This window comes from Physeter macrocephalus, chromosome 14 (genome assembly GCF_002837175.3).
Source record: "Physeter macrocephalus isolate SW-GA chromosome 14, ASM283717v5, whole genome shotgun sequence".
Lineage (NCBI taxonomy): Eukaryota > Metazoa > Chordata > Mammalia > Artiodactyla > Physeteridae > Physeter > Physeter macrocephalus.
Window position 1 is genome coordinate 99817493 of NC_041227.1, and position 21686 is coordinate 99839178.

Sequence of the window (21686 nt, forward strand, 5' to 3'; positions counted from 1 at the left end):
GCGCGCCGCAACGGGAAAGGCCCAAACAGAGGGAGGCCCGCATACAAAAAAAAAAAAAAAAAAAAAAAAAAAAAAAAAAAAAAAAAAGGGGCAGAGGATCTGAATAGACATTTTCCCAAAGAAGAAATACAGATGGTCAACAGGTACATGAAAAGGTATTCAACATCACTAATCAGCAGGGAAATGCAAATCAAAACCACAATGAGATATCACTTCACTCACACCTGTTATAATGGCTATTACCGAAAAGACAAGAAATAAAAAGTGTTAGCAAGGATGTGGAGAAAAAGGAACCCTTGTGCACTGTTTATGGGAATGTAAATTGGTGCAGCCACTACAGAAAACAGTATGGAGAGTCCTTGAAAAGTTAAAAATAGAATTACCATACGATCTAGCAATTCCATTTCTGGGTATTTATCCAACAAAAAATGAAAACACTAACTCAAGAAGATGTATGCACCCCCATGTTCACTGCCAAGACACGGAAACAACCTAAGTGTCCATGGATGGATGAACAGATAAAATGTAGTACATATACACACCATGGAATATTAATCAGCCATAAAAAAGAAGGAAATCTTGCCACTTACAACAACACAGATCTTGAGGGCATTATGCTAAGTGAAGTAAGTCAGAGAAAGACAAACACTGTACAGCATCAGTTATACATGGAATCTTAAAAAAAAAAAGCTCATAGATACAGAGAACAGATTGTTGGCTGTCAGAGGTGGGGGCTAAATGGGTGAACGAGGTTAAAAGATACAAACTTCCAGGTATAAAGTAAGTCATGGGAATGTGATGTACAGCATGGTGACTATAGTTAACACTGTACTGCATATTTGGACGTTGCTAAGAGAGAAACTTAAAAGTTCTCATCACAGGAAAAAAAAATTTTGTTAACTGTGTATGGTGACAGACGTAAACTAGACTTACCATGTTGATCATTTTGCAATATACACAAATATCGAATCATTATGTTGTGCACCTGAAACTGACACAATGTTCTATATCAATTATACCTCAATTTAAAAAATTAAAATAATTCCAGCTTTATACCGCAGTGGTTCTCACACTTGGCATGCATCAGAATCACCTGGAGGGCTTGTTAAAACACAGATTGCTAAGCCCCGCGCCCAGAGTTTCTGATTTAGTATTTCTGGAGAGGGGCTCTAGAGCTGGCACTTATTTCCCACGTGATGCTGATGCTGCTGGTCAGAGGACACACTCTGAGAACCGCTGCAGAGGTGGATGCTGTGGTGTGCCACCCAGATTCCCCTTCAAGATTGAGGCACGCAGAATGCAGGTGCCAACGGATCACAAGTCTCTCCCCAGAAACCGCCCGTGCCTGAAGGGAGCTGCCTCGCCCAAGCTTACCACCTCTCGTTTGGGGACCACATCTGCTGACCAATGATGCAGAGGTACCCAGACGTATATAGGTGAAACTGCATCATGAAGACGAACAAGGAAGCAGTCGCATAAGGAAATGGCGTGCGGATGTAAGGGTCAGATATGCATGGAAACGGGCAGAACTTTATAAGACCAGCCTGTCCTGCAGCAGAGCACAGTCTCATGCCACTTCCAAGTCCTTCCCTGGCAGAATCCTAATAGTTTAAAAAGCAAAGTCACCGTGGTAATAAACGCACAAAGTTAGGCTTTTGAACTGCTGGTGATAACTCCATCCTCAATGGGGAAGATGCTAATCAAATTTCCAACCAGGTTATCTAGTTAGTGTCTAATTAAGAGGGACTCAGTTTTGTGGTCTCCCAAATAATTATCCTTTTGGGAAAGCCACTTGCCCTCCTGAGGCCTGTGTCCCAGGCTCACTGGCCTTTTCAGCAGAAAGGTCTTCATCAAGGGCCATGGGTAAGTGATGGGTGGGCTGAAAGCCTAGCTTACTCAGTTAACTCCCATTCGTCGGGCAGTGATAGGGTACCTGGTGCTGCAGGGAAAAGAACGCAGATCGTGAGTCCTCAGGGCAGAATCCAAGTGAGACAGACATGACGCTCCCTCCCTGCTGCTGCTAGTCAGTCTCGTGCCAAAAACCTGCTTAAAATGCCAAAGCTGAGTCCAAGGTTTAGAAAAACAACTTCTGCCAGAGAGCACTCAGAGGGCACAGATATACAGATGCTCCTCTGACCAACACTCCCGACCCCTTTTACAGATCGAAAAATACAAGGTTCAGAAAGGGTGAGATGATTTCAACTTGGAGAAGACAAGTCACAGGGCCAAGAAAAGATCCAAGGTGTCTGGATCCCTTGCTCAAGCCGACACACCGCTTCTCTGTGCCTGTGCGGGGGTGGCTGCGGCCTCACTACCTGCCCTACAGGACTCCCACACCACCAGCACCTTCAGTGCATGAGGGGCCTTAGATCTGCCTAAGCAGGACATGTTCAAATGCTACACACAGAGAAGACTGACCCCAAATGGGCTGCTCCGGTTTCTCCTATTGCCCAGAAGAGGGAAATACTGCCACAGACAGGTACACCTTTCAGGACCCAGAACGCTCTCCTGATAGCAGACGGACCTCAGCAAGGAGCAGTCCCAGAGTAGGCACAACAAGAAGCCCTAGTTTGCTTCATTTCTAAGATTAGCAGATTCTGATCATAATGAATAAAAGAAAACATGCATATTACATCACAGGTGTGTCAAAATCAACTTAGTGAATGTGTACAGGAAAACAGAGAAGGATATCTATTAGGAGAGTAAAAGAATGACCATGTTTGAGGGATCAATGATTGTAAGATGCCCTGAGTGACAGCACCACTCCCACTGCGGCACACTGGTCTCTGGGACAAGGATGACCAGAGAGAACACCAAGGAGTGTCCATGTCGCTGTCCATGGTGTTCAACTTAGCCCTCCCAAGTTGCTCTGGCAGCTGCATTTACTTCTTGGAGGGAAAAATGCTTTCCTGGCCAGGGGAATGGGGGTGGGGTGAGGTGAAAGACAAAAAAGAGGAGGTGTCCTAAACCAACCCCAGAGAGGTGTTTTGTTTGTTTGTTTTTTAACAAGTTATAAGAAATGTCAGGGATGTTGCTGGTCTCTTTGAATAATGAACATCAAAGTGCTAAATGCTAAATAAAATGCAGAATTAGTGTCTACCCAGTGGGCCTGTAATCTCAATAATGCATTAAGCTATTAACAACTGCCTGCTCCCTGCACTGGAGAGCTCCTGGAATGTGGCACCAGCGTCTATACCGGCAGCAGATGCAGAATTGCTACCTGGAGTCACAGTCTATTCAGAGCATCCATTCCACTGCCACAGAAGCTACTTTTTTTTTTTTGTTAATGACAAAAATCACTAGAATCAGGAGTTGAAGAACTGAAATTCTATCTACTGCTTTTTCTCCTCATGTTGAATAAGCAGAAAAATGGCCACAGTGGTGCTAGAGATGACCATGTAAAATGATCTAAGATATTTTTAGCTTTAGGGATTTCAGGTTTGCAGTATATACTGGAGGCCTACATTGTTTTTCTTTTTTAATACACGAAAAGCCTACGTAATCACATTTTCTTCTTCCATTGAAGTAAATGTTTATCTAGTTCTTTCAAAAAAAAAAAAACTCTTAAAGTCACTCTTTTTAAAAGAGAGGTGGGCTTCCCTGGTAGTGCAGTGGTTAAGAATCCGCCTGCCAATGCAGGGGACACGTGTTCGGCCCTGGTCCACAACTATTGAGCCTGCACTCTGGAGCCTGCAAGCCACAACTACTGAGCCCACATGCCACAACTACTGAAGCCCACACACCTAGAGCCCATGCTCCACAAAAGAGAAGACACCACAATGAGAAGCCTGCGCACCACAATGAAGAGTAGCCCTCACTCGCCACAACTAGAGAAAGCCCACGCACAGCAACGAAGACCCAACGCAGCCAAAAATAAATAAATGAATTCATTAAAAAAAAATAATAAAATAATAAAAATAAAAGAGGCATTTTAGTCTACATTGTTGTAAATAAATACTACTTTTCTCATTACATTTCGTTATTAACTCAGAAATGTGTTCCACTGGTGAAAGAAGTTAAAATACTCTTAAAAATAAAAATCACAGTGTGGCAAAATTCAAGGGAAAAAACTTACTGATAAAACATTAAGAATAGGGACGTCCCTTGTGGTGCAGTGGTTAAGAATCTGCCTGCCAATGCAGGGGACATGGGTTCGAGCCCTGGTCCAAGAAGATCCCACATACCGCGGAGCAACTAAGCCCATGCGCCACAATTACTGAGCCTGAGCTCTAGAGCCCGCGAGCCACAACTACTGAGCCCGTGTGCCACAACTACTGAAGTCCGCGCGCCTAGAGCCCTTGCTCCACAACAAGAGAAGCCACCGCAATGAGAAGCCTGCGCACCGCAATGAAGAGTAGCCCCCTCTCCCCACAACTAGAGAAAGCCCGCAGGCAGCAACGAAGACCCAATGCAGCCAAGAATAAATAAAATAAATTTATTTTTAAAAAATTAAGAATAAAATTCAAATACTGAATTATATTCATGTTAAAATAAAATGAAATAAAAGATATTCACAAATTGTTCTCAGTTAATCTGGAAAGCTTTAGTAATTTGCTGAAACACCTCAACATCTTACATTTGGAGGAGGGGTTGTTTTTGCTTTTCCCACCATATAATTTAACTGGTAAGATGGCTAGGAAGAGAATAAATACACATAATACACATAGAACTAAAGAATCTGAGAATCACCATTTTAGTTTGGCCACAGATATTCCCCCAGTGTGTAGCTGTAGAGCAACTGCCTGTGTAGTCGTGACCTGGCTGACATCTCGATATCCTCATGTGGACCACTAGCCCATGAACTGAGCCTAACAAAGGCTGATCATTTTAAGACACTAGCCAGCTGCTGGATGGAGAATATAGCACAGTCCAAAGGCGGACACAGGCAGTCCACTTGATGAGAGCAAGGAAAAAAAACATGCTAATAGTGACAGAGATGCACATTCTTTAGAAGTTTAGTTCCATACGATAAATTCATAGATTCTCATGTTGGAAACAGAATAAGTAGAGAGAAGAGACTATAAATAACTATCTATAAAAGGTGAACGTATACATTTATTTGGGTATCAGGGGGCAATCTGTTTACATTTGGAATTGAGTTTTTTAGTCTGGTCCTCATCCACCTTGGTGTTTAAGTTACTTGTCACTCATTCACACAACAGTATTTACTGAGTTCATGCCACGTGTTCAACACTATTCTAAGTGCTGTTGGGGACTGTGGCAGAATGTATTGGCGAAAAATGGCCATAACAACACCCTGCATCCCCCATGACCTTCTTACAACGTGACCAACTCAACCAAAAGAGAACAGTAGAAATGATGCTTCAGAGGCTAGATCATAAACATGTCAAACACCTCTCCCTAGACTCTAGAGACTTGCTCTTGGAACCCAGCTGCCAGGCTGTGAGGCAGCCCAAAGAAGCCAGGCAGAGTCACCATGTGGGGAGGTCATATGTGGGTGTTACAGCCAGCAGCCCAGCGGAGATCCCAGCTGATAGCCAGGATCAACTACTAAATATGTGAGTCAAGACACTTCGGTGATTCTAGCTCCCAGCCATTAAGTCACCCCCAGACACTGTGGAGCAAAGACAAGTTGTCCCCACTACATGAGGTCCAAATTCCTGACCTACAGGAATCTGTGAGCAAACACACAGATTCCTGTAGGTCAAGAATAAAACTGATTTTTATACCACTGAGTTTTGGAATGGTGTGCTATGCAGCAATAGTCACTAGAACAGGGATATAAAGTAACAGAAGACATCACCCTGGATTTTATTGAGGATTTTATCATCTTCAAGAGACGACACAAGATACACATATAAAACAGATGAGGACTTCCCTGGTGGCACAGTGGTTAAGAACCTGCCTGCCAATTCAGGGGACACGGGTTCAAGCCCTGGTCCGGGAAGATCCCACATGCCTTGGAGCAACTAAGCCCGTGCACCACAACTACTGAGCCTGTGCTCTAGAGCCCACGAGCCACAACTACTGAGCCCACGTGCCACAACTACTGAAGCCCGCACGCCTAGAGAGCCTGCGCTCTTCAACAAAGAGAAGCCACCGCAATGAGAAGCCCGTGTACCACAACAAAGAGTAGACCCCGCTCGCCGCAACTAGAGAAAGCACGCGTGCAGCAACAAAGACCCAACGCAGCCAAAAATAAATAAATATTTTTTAAAAATGAATAAAACAGATGAATAACAATTAGAGATAGACTAAGAATAAGCGAATCAAATGAGTGGTGCAAACAGCAGGTGCTGCAGTAATGCAGAGAAGGCACAGGGTCAAGACAAAGTAAAACAGTCAGTGGTGCTGAAAACCTGAGTTGTTTGTTTCTTGGGGAAGTGTCTCATAGATTACACTCTCATGCTTTTTCTCCAATCCATTTAAAACATGCTGCCATTCTTGCGTTGCAAGAGCCTCCTTATTTTCGAGATTCCAAATGAAGAACACTAGCCCTTTTCTATAGCCCCTCACTACTCACAAAGTGTGGTCCAAGGCCCAGCAGCATCAACCTGGAGCTTGAATGAAATGCAGAATCTCAGGCCCCATCCCAGACCTACAGAATCAGACGCCACAGCGTAACAAGATCCCAGGTGATCTGTATACACGTTAAAGGGTGAGAAACACAGCTCACATTAATCTGCCTCGGTCTGTCCCACTGGACTTGCTGAAGCCAACTCGAGCGCCTGTTTTGTTTAAGCCACACGAGCATGCTCAGCCTCTCACAGATCAGCATCATTCTGCTGTCATGGTTCCCAGATGAGGAATCAGAGGTAAATGGAGGTTAAGAGGCTTTTACACAGAAAATGAGTAACCCCACTGGGACCAGAACCCCTTCTCCATGAGTTGTCCATTTGTTGATTAGTCATACAATCTGACCACAACAGATCAACTGATCTAAAGACTAGCAAAATGTACACTTCACTGGGGAAGAAAATAAAAACTGAAAAGAAAGAAATTAAGGAACATAAATTTAGTCTGTACTTTATCTATAATCTGGATATTCATCTAAAAAATCCTAAACTGCTAAGTGGTATGAGATGGTCTTTGGGTGTGAAAAATCTGATCATCCTGAACCCAGAAAATGCTTGCAAAATTCCACAATCACATTTAAGCTTGTTTGGTGATAACTGAAAACCAATTTGTGCCACAGCCTATACAAATAATACTTTTAAATCTTCAAAGAGTAAGTGGTAAAAATTAAACATGAATCATAGACTTCCTGGTTAAGTGGTGAACTTTAATTTGTATAGGTCAGAACATCTAGACCCAGGGTACTTAAAAAAATCACGTCAGCAATTAAACCCAAGGCACGTATAAGTTTGCCTCAAAATTGCAAAAGTCATTACTGCCCTCTGAAAAGCAGAATCATGAAATCTCAGGTCCTTTCATAAATAAGATCTCAGTCCTTGGAAGTTCATTATTACTTTAAGGGAGACAAAAACGAATTTATAAATTAGAATAAAGTTCACAGGACTAAAAGCTCAATGGTGAACAGTTGAGCACTCTTTGATCATCTAACCATTTGATGTCTCACTAGATATATCAACATTTTTAAAATTCAAGCAGTGGGGCTTCCCTGGTGGCGCAGTGGTTGAGAGTCCGCCTGCCGACGCAGGGGACATGGGTTCGTGCTCCGGTCCGGGAAGATCCCACATGCCGCAGAGCGGCTGGGCCCGTGAGCCATGGCCGCTGAGCCTGCGCGTCCGGAGCCTGTGCTCCGCAACAGGAGAGGCCACAACAGTGAGAGGTCGGCATACCGCAAAAAAAAAAAAAAAATTCAAGCAGTGAGCCTCAACTTTCTCCCTGCAGGGACTTCTATATCATACCTCTGGCCTGCTTCCACATTTTTGGTGCTTTTACACCAAATTAACTTCATTTGTAAACTACTGATGAATTAACTTCCCATTTTTCTTTATAAACCAAAGGTGTCTGTAATTGTCTATTAGAGTTTCTGAGCAGAATAAGATAAGCAGGTAAGTCTCTTGCATTAGCTGGATGCTCCATACCCTTATCCTTGCTGAGGGACAGCAGGCCTCCCAAATTTTGAGGGCAACTGGGTGTATCTGAGCCTCCCTGGAGCAAAGGAAGGAATCAAGTTTTTAGCTAAATAGGAGTCAAAGAACATAGGATCCTGAAGTTATTCCCTTGGCTTTAATTGTCTCCTAAAGAAACAGTCTTATACAAAAAGATAATACACATAGTTCTTTGTAGATTATACTACTAATTACTAGTCATATGCTAAACGAGGATGCAATGATCTCTGAACCTCATTCTACTCCTGTTCAAATCAGGGGCCGACAAACTATGGCAGGCGGGCCATGTCTGCTCAGCCACCTGTTTCTCTACAGCCCATGAGATAAGAATGGTTTATACATTTTTTAATGGTTAAAAGAGAATTCAAAAGAAGAACACTATTTCATGGCACACAAAAATTGTATGAGATTAAAATTTCAGTGTTCATAAATGAAGTTTTACTGGAGCACAGCCATGCTCATTTGTTACATATTAACTGTGGCATTTTCATGCTACAAAGGCAAGCTTAAAAAGGCAAGTTAAATAGTTGCAACAGAAACTGTGGACTTCCCTGGTGGCGCAGTGGTTAAGAATCTGCCTGCCGATGCAGGACACACGGGTTCGAGCCCTGGTCTGGGAAGATCCCACATGCTGTGGACCAACTAAGCCCGTGCGCCACAACTACTGAGCCTGTGCTCTAGAGCCCACGAGCCACAACTACTGAGCCTGTGTGCCACAACTACTGAAGCCCGCATGCCTAGAGCCTGTGCTCCCAATGAGAAGCCACCACAGTGAGAAGTCCACACACCACAACGAAGAGTAGCCTCCGCTCACGGCAACCAGAGAAAAGCCCGCCTGCAGCAATGAAGACCCAATGCAGCCAAACATAAAATAAGTTAAAAAATAAAAATAAAAAAACTATATGGCCCACAAGCCTAAAATATTTACTACCTGACCCTTCACAGAAAAACATTTGCCAACCCCTAGTTGAAATTATGTTATAAAGCCATCATAGTATATGGCAAAGGAATATTTTTCCAAGTGGTTCTAAGGACCCTGCATGAGAATCCTGCATGAGAATCACTGGGCTGCTGGTCAGAAGGCTCTGGTGGTGCTCTATCTGCCACATCACTGTTTACTAGTTAACAGAAGCAACACCCTCTTGTTCAAGAGTTTTCTCCTGTGGCTCTGCAAACTCAAAGACCTAAGGAGTCAAAAAGGCCTGCCATGCTCCACTCATGCTGAAACTGTTCTGGGACAAGGCACCAGTAAGCCCAGCAGCTGCATATAAATTTCAGAAGGGCCTTTTTGTCCACTGAGACCTCCAGATGGCAGGGGAAAGCTGACCAAACTGGATAGGAGGTTACTCTCTGTCCGGGTAAAAGCAAGAATGGGAAGTGCTGAGGTGAGCGGGGAGGGCCATGGGCTGCACGTAACAGGACACGGCCGTAACCTTGGCACCAGGGCTCCCCGCTCTTCCCTGCAACAGGTGGAAAACAAAGCTCCTCTGTAAATTACAGCCTTTGTAAAAGGATACCACGAAACACAAAATTTCTCCCCCCATCACTCAGATTAAGAGGTTCTCACACTACTTTTCATCCTCCCACTATGGGTATCTTTTCTTAAAAACTTCTAATTTGGAAAAAAAAAAAAAAAAAAAAAAACCTCCCAAATTTTGAGGGCAACTGGGTGTATCTGAGCCTCCCTGGAGCAAAGGAAGGAATCAAGTTTTTAGCTAAATAGGAGTCAAAGAACATAGGATCCTGAAGTTATTCCCTTGGCTTTAATTGTCTCCTAAAGAAACAGTCTTATACAAAAAGATAATACACATAGTTCTTTGTAGATTATACTACTAATTACTAGTCATATGCTAAACGAGGATGCAATGGTCTCTGAACCTCATTCTACTCCTGTTCAAATCAGGGGCCGACAAACTATGGCAGGCGGGCCATGTCTGCTCAGCCACCTGTTTCTCTACAGCCCATGAGATAAGAATGGTTTATACATTTTTTAATGGTTAAAAGAGAATTCAAAAGAAGAACACTATTTCATGGCACACAAAAATTGTATGAGATTAAAATTTCAGTGTTCATAAATGAAGTTTTACTGGAGCACAGCCATGCTCATTTGTTACATATTAACTGTGGCATTTTCATGCTACAAAGGCAAGCTTAAAAAGGCAAGTTAAATAGTTGCAACAGAAACTGTGGACTTCCCTGGTGGCGCAGTGGTTAAGAATCTGCCTGCCGATGCAGGACACACGGGTTCGAGCCCTGGTCTGGGAAGATCCCACATGCTGTGGACCAACTAAGCCCGTGCGCCACAACTACTGAGCCTGTGCTCTAGAGCCCACGAGCCACAACTACTGAGCCTGTGTGCCACAACTACTGAAGCCCGCATGCCTAGAGCCTGTGCTCCCAATGAGAAGCCACCACAGTGAGAAGTCCACACACCACAACGAAGAGTAGCCTCCGCTCACGGCAACCAGAGAAAAGCCCGCCTGCAGCAATGAAGACCCAATGCAGCCAAACATAAAATAAGTTAAAAAATAAAAATAAAAAAACTATATGGCCCACAAGCCTAAAATATTTACTACCTGACCCTTCACAGAAAAACATTTGCCAACCCCTAGTTGAAATTATGTTATAAAGCCATCATAGTATATGGCAAAGGAATATTTTTCCAAGTGGTTCTAAGGACCCTGCATGAGAATCCTGCATGAGAATCACTGGGCTGCTGGTCAGAAGGCTCTGGTGGTGCTCTATCTGCCACATCACTGTTTACTAGTTAACAGAAGCAACACCCTCTTGTTCAAGAGTTTTCTCCTGTGGCTCTGCAAACTCAAAGACCTAAGGAGTCAAAAAGGCCTGCCATGCTCCACTCATGCTGAAACTGTTCTGGGACAAGGCACCAGTAAGCCCAGCAGCTGCATATAAATTTCAGAAGGGCCTTTTTGTCCACTGAGACCTCCAGATGGCAGGGGAAAGCTGACCAAACTGGATAGGAGGTTACTCTCTGTCCGGGTAAAAGCAAGAATGGGAAGTGCTGAGGTGAGCGGGGAGGGCCATGGGCTGCACGTAACAGGACACGGCCGTAACCTTGGCACCAGGGCTCCCCGCTCTTCCCTGCAACAGGTGGAAAACAAAGCTCCTCTGTAAATTACAGCCTTTGTAAAAGGATACCACGAAACACAAAATTTCTCCCCCCATCACTCAGATTAAGAGGTTCTCACACTACTTTTCATCCTCCCACTATGGGTATCTTTTCTTAAAAACTTCTAATTTGGAAAAAAAAAAAAAAAAAAAAAACTTCTAATTTATACATATGTAATTTTTAAAATTATGATTATTTTAGAGAATCTGAAAAAAAAAAACCTTTAGTATATGAGTAAAAAAGTATTCATGATTTGTAAAGACTGAAAATAATAGAGCAATTTAGCCATTTTCCAAGATGCCTTACAGAAAAAATTTAAAGGAATTAAAAATCTCACATTCTTTGGACTTCTGTTCTTCTATCAACCCTCCAACTAGGAAAAAGATCTACTTAAGGGTGGTTTTTTTTTTTTCATTTGCTAGCTTACCTTATTATTCAGAGATAATTTCATGATGACAGTTGAAAGGTGTTTTCTAAACGTACAGAATTGTATTTCTGCCCTTAGGATAGAAAGAGACTGTTAGCAGATAACACCAGGCACAGTAGATGCTCAACAAACACCTAACTTAATAATTTAATAACTGTCCTAGACATTTAATTTATAATACTTCATTTTGCATATTTAAATTTCCCTATAACTACACATCTGTTTAAAAAAATAAAATCAATGGAAGGATTCTACTGGGTACCTGTCAGCCACATAGATAGGAAAACCCTCTCTAGCTTTGGGTGGTATGTAGTCCAAACCATACAAACTTAAGTGTATAAAAATATAGTGGGGGCTTCCCTGGTGGCGCAGTGTTTGAGAGTCCGCCTGCCGATGCAGGGGACACGGGTTCGTGCCCCGGTCCGGGAAGATCCCACATGCCGCGGAGCGGCTGGGCCCGTAAGCCATGGCCGCTGAGCCTGCGCGTCCGGAGCCTGTGCTCCGCAAGGGGACAGGCCACGGCAGTGAGAGGCCCGCATACGGGGGAAAAAAAAAAAAAAAAATACAGTGGCACATGAAGGGCCAGGGATCAAGCCACCTAGGTGAAATTTATTCATTCATTCACGAAATAGCCAGACATGTTGTGGTTAAACAGCAAGTACAATGGATTATAAGTTCAAGGCTGACACCACTGGATGAATTGGTACAACCACTTTGGAAAATAGGCATCAGCTAGTAAAGCTGAGGATATGCACATCTATGACCAGCAGTATTCATAACTGCCCTGGGCCAGAAACAACCCAGATGTCCATCAACAGTGGAAGACAAATAGATAACCTGTGGTATATTCATACAAATATGAACTAATTACAGTTACAGGTAACAACATGGATGAATCTTAAAAACTATAATGCTGCAAGAATTTGAACCAAAAAATTATATATGTGTGTATATATATATGTATATATACACACACTTACATACATATACATATATATGATGTTGACCCCCCCCCCAAAAAAATGGATTTACAAGAATACCTACATTAATTCCATTTGCATAAAAGTGAAAAACAAGCAAAATGAAACTATATTGTTTAGGGTTAGTATTTAGGTGATAAAACCTGTAGAAAAGAAAGGAAATGACTTTCACAAAAATGAAGTTATTTACTGGCTGGGTTACCTCTGGGGTAAGGAGAGAGAGGGTCATTGGGAAAGAGTGGGAAGAGGGTACTTCCTGACCTGCAAGATGGTTACAGCTGTTTCTTTAAAGTAATTAAGTTATCCATTTATGTTTTATACCCTTTTCTGTGTGTTATAATTCACAATTAAAAAGTTAAAGAAATACAATGTTGGTTTCCAGTAATTCAGAACCCTTCCAATTCTGGCCTATCTGGGGAAAGAACACTTCCTCTCTCAATATCATTACTGGCCTGTTAGCTTCATGAGGCAAGGACCTTATTTGCCTTCTACCCCAATAGTCAGCATTGAACCTTTCGCATGGCAAAAGTCTCAATAAATGTCTAACATATAAACCTATAAACACTTTTTTTTTTTTTTTGGCCGGGCTGCACGGCTTGTGGGATCTTAGTTTCCCAACCAGGGATCGAACCCGAGCCCTCGGCAGCACAGAGTCCTAACCACTGGACCACCAGAAACCCATACACTCTTGATGTGAATTTTGTTTTAACTCACCTGTCTTCTGAAATTACTGATTTGAACTGTGCCCACATTAACATTTCCCTTTCTCTGTCTTCACCCCAGTCAGGCTTTCATAAATAACTAAAGCTACCATCTTAAATATTCGCTCTGTAAGTTTATACTTAGGTGCTGTTGCTTTAGCAACTCTCCCTGCTTTCCACTCCCTTTTATGCCTCCTCACAAACAAAGAAAAGACGAATACAGTAGATTTTTTTTTTTAATGGGGAAGTTTTCATTTGCAACCAAGAGTAATGCCAAGGATCTTAATGATTTAACTGTTCTGAAGTTAAGAAGGGGTCATTTCTCCATTGTCTGGAGAAATACTACCATGCTATCAGGGTTAATAAAACTTTACGACCAGCTGTACTTAAAACACATGCTACCTGTTCTAGACAGAAACCCAGTCTCTATAAACAGGATTGGTTAATTTTATAATTTATTTCAATTTAAAAAGTCACTCAGGGAAAAAAAAAAAGCTAGAGGTTTTCAGACTATGCAAACCAGAAAAAAAAATCACTTTGTGCAAACAGACATTTATGAAAATGCTTAGAAAAGTTTAAAAGAATACACATAGACCAATACTTTTGGGACAGATGCTCAAAAGAAGGCTTTAATCTTATCTGTAAAGTTTTAATTTTTTTCCAAACAGAGAATGATTAATTCTTGGTATTGGGAAAAAGTATTTGTAATCCACCTCGCCTTAAAATAAAAACCCAATTGCTAAAGAATCTACCAAACACAGTTCCTTCCCTAAGGAGCAACATTTTAAAATGCTAAAGTTTTAAAGTATTTCCTGTACTTACACACCTGGCCAATTTTTTATGGTAAGAATATAATTTATACCATTGTATTAAAGAATATTACACAGGGCTTCCCTGGTGGCGCAGTGGTTGAGAATCTGCCTGCTAATGCAGGGGACACGGGTTCGAGCCCTGATTTGGGAGGATCCCACATGCCACGGAGCAACTAGGCCCGTGAGCCACAACTACTGAGCCTGCGCGTCTGGAGCCTGTGCTCCGCAACAAGAGAGGCCGCGATAGTGAGTGGCCCCCGCTTGCCACAACTAGAGAAAGCCCTCGCACAGAAACGAAGACCCAAACACAGCAAAAATAAGTAAATTAATTAATAACAGTGGCCCCCGCTTGCCCCAACTAGAGAAAGACCTCGCACAGAAACGAAGACCCAAACACAGCAAAAATAAGTAAATTAATTAATAAAACAAAGGACTAGTCTTAAAAAAAAAAAGAATATTACACAAATCATACCTGCATTCAACCAATGTGAGAGATTTCAGCTAAGAACACAGCATAGACACGTTGGACACTAACGTTAAAAAGCCTTCGAATGAAGTAAACTGTCTCACATTTTATGGGGGAAAGTCAAAAATATCAAGCATCTACCTCTCCTCCCCCAAGCGTCAGAAGATGAGTCAGAGCTGGAGGCAGGAGTAGGGCCCATGTGTCAAGCCGCCTGTGCAGGGCTCCTTCCTTCCTCCACCAGGCAACCCTCTGCTCCCACCCACGTCGGGGGTCCCTGCCTCAGCCTGCCCCTGATGTGAATTCTCAGGTGCCTCTGGTGAAGACGAGGCGGTTACTCATTCTGGGGGCTCCTCCTTCCCTGCATTTCTAAAGGGACCCTGAGAATGGGGGCCTTTAAGAGTCCACAACAAGTAGCAAGTCACCAAATGCAGCTCAAGGAAGTGGAGCTTCCAGACACACTCACACAACTTTGCAAAGAATACAGCCCCTTTGTTCCCCTCATTTTAAAGACTAGGAAACGCACAGAGAGCAGCTGTGACTTGTCCAGTATCACTTAACTTTGTGACAGAGCCGAGTCCCAAGCGTGGAGCTGCTGGCAGCCCCACCCTGTGACTTTTAACTGATCTGTACAATCTCAGGGAGTATGTTCCAACATTCCATGACATTTCTGAGTCGCCTCATGGACTAGGAATTCCAGGAACTCTGGTCCATATTCCTTTCAGGTGAGTAAAGAATCAGGACTTGGCGTTTTGCCTCCGTTTTCAAATCCGTAAAATGGGACGTAATGCTTTCTACTTATCTCTCTCATAAAACTACATTGAACAGCTAGTTAACACGTGCTAAACGCCCTGAGGTCTTGCTGGATGAAAAGCACAAGGCACTTTAAAAAAAAAAAAAAATCCCTACACAGTAGAACTGCATTTTTAAGTCACTCCTCCTTCCCTTGCCTCTGGGATGCCCAGTTACCATAACACTGGCTGGCACCATTGGAAACATCCACCTAAATAAAATATAGTTATACAATCCACTTAAGGCAGCTACATACAGCATGCAACTCCTCTCGCACACAAACAACTACTCAACTTCGCTTTGGAGCAAGGGTACTTAGGAGAAATAAAAAGACATGTTAGCACTGTGCTCACCAATCCACCACCGTAGAGAAATACTCAAGTTGAATACTTGTCATTGCTGAAAGTCAAGTTGCTTCTACCAACGCACCAGAAACCTTTGGAAGATGCAAAAAGCCGCCGACGCTCCCGTGGCTCGGAGCGGGCGAATGGTGGCGACAGGGTGAGGAGGCAGAGAGGCCATGGCTGGACCGCAGAGCAGAGCGGTCAGGGAGGGGGAGGGGAACAGAAAGGATGCTCGCGAAGGAACCAGAGGGCTGGGACCCCGGCCCAGGCGTCGCCGCAGTTGGGGAGCAGCCGGGGTGGCGGGGCGGGGGAAGGAATGCGCGCCGAGAGCCGGCGAGGCGGGGTCGGGCGGTGAGGAGGGGGCGCTGCGTTGGGCGCCGGGCCTCTCCTCTCCCCGCCGCCCAAAGAATGCGAGAACAGCCCGGGAGCAGGTGGGGGACGCCGGCACAAAGTTTCCAGAGACCACGTTCGCGCAGGCCCTCGGCCATCCGGTCCGGCCAGGGCCCCGGGGCCCGGTCGGCACCAAGTCCCGCCCGCCCGCTGCCCGCCGCCCGAGCCCGCGGGCCCCATACCGGCTCGCCCGGGCTCGCGGCTGACGCTCTTCCTTCGTCCGCTGCTCCCGGCTTCTGCGGGTTGGCCGCCGCGGGCGCGCGCCCCTCCTTCTCCCCTCCGCCCGCGCCCGGGGCGGGCCGCGCGCACGCTCCCTGCCCCCCACCGCCCTATCCCCAGGCGGGGCGGGCGCTCTGGGCGGGGGCGGGGCCTCGGCGCTAGAGGCGCGCCGCGCGTAGGGGGGGAGCCGGAGGGGACGCGCGGAGCTGCGGGCGGCGCGCGTGCGCACTGTGCCCTCCGCCGCCGAGCGGGGCGTCCGGGGCGCGCCCCCGACTCGCAACCCTCAGCTGCCGCGGCAGACCTCTGCTCAGGGGGCCCTTGTTATGTCCTCATCCATGTCTCAACATACGCCCCCGCTCCTTCCCCACTTCAGCGTCTACCTACAAACTGGGTTTGGGCGTGGGTGCAGGGATGGTGAACTAGGGTACTTTCTGGATGTGAGAGGGTTAAAGGCAAGAAAACAATACAAATGTAAAAGGTGTGAAGACTGCAATTAGTGACTAATCTCCGCCTCTCCCCCCACCACCACCTTCGGTCCTGCAAGGGAGAGCCCAGGAGCTGGGACCAAAGAGTGAAGGGGAAATAAATCTCATGGTAACTGTTGGATGAATTTTGCTTGGGCAGGTATGGGCAGTTTCTAACGACTGTGGGAAGCTGTGTTGTCTGAGACGCAGAAGTAGCTATAGATATGGCCATCTTCTGCCTGCCCCGAGACCTTCAACCCACCATCATAAACCACAGGTGCCACCTGAGTTTCAAAACACCAGGTCCACAGCCCGTGCCTCCAAGGCAGAACTGTAGGGTCTCCGGAGCCCAGGCTTGAACGCATGGATTCGTGAAAGGCTTATTTGCTGTGTCACGCTGAGGGTCTTTTTTTAAATGTAGGTTTGTCCATCGATAACTTGAGTAGATGCAAAGCGGACTTTTTTCAGCACAATCTTGCCCTGTAAACAACTTCCTCGGGGCTCTGCAGTGAGTCAGACACCTAAGAGTCCCGACTCCACGCCCGACCCTTTGCTCACCAGCCCCAGCTACTCACCGTTGTAAATCATTGGCATCAGAACTGCTGAACACTCGAACGAGTAATCATAGTTTTAGGGGGAAGGATTGGTGAGAGAAGTAAAAACAGCGCTTTGGGTTTATATCCCACCCACCCCCACCCCCCGCATCTTCAACCACAAGCTTTGGGGATTTTTCATGCTTTCTGGTCTCCAACCGGATTCCGAGACAGCCCGTGGGTACCGGAATACCTAAAAGTTCTGTCTGCTTCCCAGACAAAAATATAACATCAAAGCCATTTTAGTGATAATCCTAAGGGAGCTGAAAAGGCCTAGAATGGAGAGATTTGTTTATTTTTCCCTTCATAAAGAGAGAATCAAAGCTTTAAAATTAAGCAAAATTAATCTTTCTGCGAGAGAACAACGCAGAATCTGATTCAGGATAACACATTAGGAGTTCAAATCTTGCCTGGGAAAGGCATCTTCCCAGCGCCAAATTGCTCCACCATCAATTCGTCTAGTGACTTATTTTTGACATGCGATTGTATGCCGCTTTCGTTTCTGTTTCTCCCCGCCCCCCCCCACGTCTTCCTTCAGTCAATTCAATGACTCAGCAGCGCAAATGGATACATCCCTCTTCAGATTCAAGCTTATTTGTTACACAGAAGGCAGGTTTCCAGAACAGCACTTGTTAGTGACAAGGAATTGGGCATTTTCACGCATTCTAGAACTAAGCCTACCATGAAGAATCAAATCCTCATCATCGAAGAGGAGGGAGGAGGACTAAAATAGAGTTTGTATTGAGTGTGATGCATGTGTGAAGATCTAGAGATAAGGAAAGTAGGAAGAAGTGCTAAACTCAGTAAGATCATATAGTGACTGTACATATATGCCTGTGGGTAGGAACGTGCTTTATGCCTTTACAGAATGTGGAAGTGTGGGCTTATAGATATCGCTACAAAAAAAAAAAAAAAGAAAAAAGAAAATGCAATTTGAAGGAAATGATCCATACGTGCACTTTCCAATACAGTAGCCACTAGTCTCATGTGACTTTTGAGCTCTTGAAATGTGGTTTGTGTGACTGAGGAACTGAATTTTAAATTGTAATTAATTTTAATCAAAAATGAGGCTAGTGGCTTCCTTACTGGGCAGCACATTACTAGACTGTAAATAGGTACCTTTAAAGGTGTCGACTACTTTAGATGTAGAAACATCTTAGAGACCGTCTGTTACAAAAGTCTGACTTGTCTATGCTCAGAGAAGGTGTGGGTGTTCCTGACTACATCTAAATAAGCAGTGCTTTAGAGCAATGAATGCAGCTTCTGTGCAGAATAAGAGCTGATCTGATTAGACACAGTAAATAGAGGGTGGAAACTTCTACTCTGCTTAGCTTCTGACGTCTGCCTTTCCAAAAATATTCTCCTTAATTGCTTGGGCAATGACTTCTCCTGAGACTAATCAGACCTTGATGAGCCCCTCAAAGAATAGCTGCATCTTCCATTTGCATCATTTCTTCTGGTTAACAAATTGGCAACAGATTTGATATATCTATTAGGATTGGGAGACAGCTATGATCAGGGCTCCCGGGTCTACAGAAGTTAGATTTCAGGGTGCCATCGGGTCCCATGGCTCTGGAACACCTGCTTGCTAATGCCTGTAATTCCACAGTATATGCCATTAATAGCTACAAAAATGCAAATCCCCCAGAGAAGTAAATCTTTAAGCTATTTTAAACTTTCACACGTTTAAGAGGGACAGTGGACACCAGGTATCTGGGAGAAAACTCTACAAATGTGGAAAAGATAAAAGAACTAGGGGGATAGAGTCCAAAAAAATATTTCATCTACTATACAAACTTGCCTAATGCTTGCACTATTTTATAAGACATAAGATAACAACTTATATAGCTACCACAAGAATTAACTAGATATTATTAATTGTAAAATACTTTAAACTTTTATTTGTAGAGTTTTATTTTATTTTATTTTATTTATTTACTTATTTACTTTTTGGCCGCATTGGATCTTTGTTGCTGCGCGCGGGCTTTCTCTAGTTGTGGTGAGCGGGGGCTACTCTTCGTTGTGGTGTGCCGGCTTCTCATTGCGGTGGCTTCTCTTTGCTGTGGAGCACGGGCTGTAGGTGCACAGGCTTCAGTAGTTGTGGCTTGCAGGCTCTAGACCACAGGCTCAGTAGTTGTGGCGCACGGGCTTAGTTGCTCTGTGGCATGCGGGATCTCCTCGGACCAGGGCTCAAACCCGTGTCCCCTGCATTGACAGGAGGATTCTTAACCACTGTGCCACCAGGGAAGTCCTATTTGTAGAGTTTTAATAGTTCTCATGTAATTTATTTTTCCATTAATAAAAAAAGTCACATTACAAAACAAAACAGGAGAGAAAGCATCACCCCTAATTTTACTACTTAATGAAACAAAAATTAGCATCTTTTTCTGTTTGTTTTTTCTATGCGTGATTTTTTTTTAGTTTTCTTTACACAATTACAGTCATAGTGTGCCTACAGTTTTGTAACCTGAGTTCAAGCTTCTTGAGCTAGGCTTATATAAGGGAATATTACAACATATCTAGGATGACTAGGTCATTTAATATCTATCTGTCTGAAATTTTCTGCCCTTAAGTCGACCCTGGGGCTGTGGCAATGATGCACAGTGATGAAGATTCCAATATAAACAACAACATCCATGAAAAATGCGCCTGTGCCTATTTTAACATTTGCTCTGTGTCCTTCGGAACTTAGTGTCCCTCTGCGAGACTTTATCATGGTGTGAATTTACCATTTACCATGGAAAATCAAGGGCTTGTTCATACCTGGCTGGAGTTAAATGAAAATATCAAAGGCTCAATGGGAAGGGGAGGGAAGGGAGGTGTCAGGTGTAATATATACCTTATCCCATTAATCTTCATCAAACCCAGTCAGGTAGGTTTCATCAACCACAGTTCAGATATGAGGGGTTAAAAAACTTGCCCAAGGCCGTATCATTATTAAGTGGCAGAACAAGGATTAGCACTTAGGTCTTTCCAGTACACCAGGCAGGTAAACAAGAAAGCATATACACCCTTTATTTAAAAAGGAAGGGCTTCCCTGAGCTTCCCTGATGGCGCAGTGGTTGAGAGTCCGCCTGACGTTGCAGGGGACACGGGTTCGTGCCCCGGTCCGGGAGGATCCCACGTGCCGCGGAGCGGCTGGGCCCCGTGAGCCATGGCCGCTGAGCCTGCGCGTCCGGAGCCTGTGCTCCGCAACGGGAGACGCCACAACGGTGAGAGGCCCGCGTACCGCAAAAAAAAAAAAAAAAAAATTAATTAAAAAATAAATAAATAAAAAGGAAAAGAGACGGGTTTAAATTTTTTAAAAAACGAATATATTTACATATTTCTTGAGGAAAAAATTGTTTTAAAAGAAACGGGAAATGAAAAATTAAAATATTTCCCCCCAGGAGTTAGTAACCTCTGGTAACAAACAATAATGAAATGGTAAGAGACATAACTTTAAGGACTGCCTAGGTAATTAATGCCACTTTGCATAATCTCCTACAACACCAAAGAGAAAAAACCTGGTCCCACTAAAAGGGAGTAAATATCCATATAAGCCCAAGAGCCTGAAGACCGCCCCTCTAGTTATAAATTGTTATAATATTCTGATGTCAAGCCTCTGACTATGCAAATGAAAGAATGGAAGGTGAGGGGTAGGGCGTGTAGCAGAGGTTCCCAGATTGGTTAGGAGGCAACATCTAACCCACAGTGTTGCTCATCTGCTCTCTGCTTTGCCAAATAGTAGCAAATCTGTGTTACAGGAAGTTGTAAGCCTCAAATAAGTCTTCACCCACCCAAAATGTACACATTGTTGCAAACATATCCCCTGCCGCGTGTCTCCAGAGCCCTGGAAAATGTCTGGCTACATCCTGGATGCTAATCAGGGGTACCTCCTCTCAACAGAGGGCCTCTAAGCTCCCAGCCCCTACATCCGCCCCCTCTTGCCGCATCTGCTGGAAATCCATGGCTTGCCTTCCCCCGCCCCGTTTCCATGGAGATGAAACAGTTTACTTTTTTCCCCCAACTCTAAGCCACGGTTATTTTTAACTGTAGAACTCTGAGCCAGGTCACAGCTGGGATCTGGAAGATGAAATGACGTCTATAGCCACCCTTCTCTCCCACCAACGCCTCCTTTTCTGCAGTTGCTGGGGGCGGAGGCACTCCTGGGAGATTTTGCGTTCAAAAGCGTTTTGCTTTGCATCATTGACGTTAAACCTGTGCTCACTTAGATCTGACAGGTGTCTTGAATCTGAAACTATGCACACCCCAAACAAGGCAAAGATCTTCTTGTTGGGGCAGGGGCAGCCAGGTAAGGTTGACATTGCTGTCACCTCCCTGTGGCTA

General features: G+C 44.3%; 1 protein-coding gene across 5 annotated transcripts in view; it reads right to left on the reverse strand.

The window, feature by feature from the left end:
* Nucleotides 1-16349, reverse strand: part of DUSP14 (dual specificity phosphatase 14) — a 27609-nt gene extending 11260 nt beyond the window's left edge. For 2 of the 5 annotated variants that reach the window (XM_024127878.3, XM_024127876.3), the window contains exons 1-2: nt 16264-16349; nt 11600-11672 (exon numbers count right to left, since the gene is read on the reverse strand). The gene's annotated coding sequence lies outside the window, so the exon portion shown is untranslated. Of the gene's footprint in view, nt 1-11599; nt 11673-15700; nt 15720-16263 lie in introns of those variants that run through there. The other 3 variants (XM_028499381.2, XM_024127877.3, XM_024127880.3) reach the window with 3 other exon arrangements.
* Between the last annotated feature and the right edge of the window lie 5337 nt (nt 16350-21686).